We start from the raw sequence: 1,489 nt of genomic DNA on the forward strand, positions 1-1,489 counted from the left end.
CTTCCAACCTTATTGATTCTATGATTCTATGATCTGCAGTGTTGAATCATCAGGCGAGTCTATCAATTGATTTTGATCTAAACCAGCTAGCACTCCTGGAGACAATTCTTGGAGAGAGTTTTAGAAGAATCAGAAGCCAAGGTAATTCTCAACAAGCAATCTGGATATGCCTCGAGGAGTTTAATAGTATGGACATGGTCAGAGCCTTCCTGCTGGCTTCAGAGATGGGTAACAAGTCTAGACAAAGTTTTATTTTTATGTAAGCAGTATGACAGGCAGGCTGATTTCCAGTGTTAACGTGTATTTTTTTTTTTTATCTGGCCATTGAGAAAAGAAAGCCTCAGGTTGGCATTGACTGCAATGCAGGAGAAGCTTGCTTCATTTGTGTCCCATCACCTCATGCCATTTCTCCTATACATCTGCTGATTCTGTGGCAATCTCCTCTCTGGCATCATTCTGAAGTTCTGGCACCCTTTCAGCCTTCTTCCTTTCCTCATTGTGACCAGCCAAAGGCTGGGAGACATCCTTCCAGCTGGAGAGCCTTGGAACAGCCAGCTGCTGCAGGTCCAGAGAGTCGCCAGGAGAGGTTCCTCCACATGGCTGTGGGCAACTGTCATTTTTCCTAGCTGTAGAAAAGATGTCTCTATGACCTGTCTTATGCTGGACAGTATTTGTCTTTCCATCCAGTGTTTTGGTTTCAAGGGGCTGTTGGTTCAGGTCCTTTAAGTGTCCTCTAGCATCTCCCACTGTTCTGTGTTCTTCCATATCTGTAAAAGAAAAACTTGTCTGTGCTTTACAATAACTGTAAGACTGCCTTCATCTTTCCTTCCCTTTAATGCCTTTACTGGCTGTTAGAAACTTTAATGAAAAAGTAGTTGTTATTGGAAAAATGGTTGTTAGAAGGATCACTTTAACTGGCCCCCAATTTCAATTTGGCAAAAAGAAGCTGCTAAAATCCAATAACAATAAACTGCTTCCACAAATAAACATACAACAACCAAAAACCGAAATGGAAACAGCTGCCTTTTTCATACTGATACAAAAATAGCTCCTAAAGCATTATCCAATGGTTATCAAATGGTTCAATAAATTCTTAATAATAAAGTGTATAGAATACAGCTGTTTTATAAGCTGTTTACTGCTGAGGCTTATAATCATCTTCAATACTCACTACACATCTATAAATACATCAACCATCTATGAATCGAGCTATAATATAACGCATAATTTTCCAGTGTTTGAAACCTACTCAACGCGGAGGCAGCAACCTGTACTGTTGTTTATGAAATGATGTTGAAAAAATGCAGAAAAAGTGAAATACATCTTATACATTTTTCATGTGGAAACGCAAAATGTTTACATCGTAATAATCCAAAGGGTTATCAAGCACAGAGGCAGAATCACTTGTAGTGTTACGACAGATGGCTTCTTGAGTTGACAGTGTGTGCTATCACTTCAGTGCAAGATTGGCAGTCTGCTTCATTTGGAT

Source organism: Rhea americana, unplaced genomic scaffold (genome assembly GCF_003343005.1).
Source record: "Rhea americana isolate MKP2758 unplaced genomic scaffold, rheAme1 scaffold_210, whole genome shotgun sequence".
NCBI lineage: Eukaryota > Metazoa > Chordata > Aves > Rheiformes > Rheidae > Rhea > Rhea americana.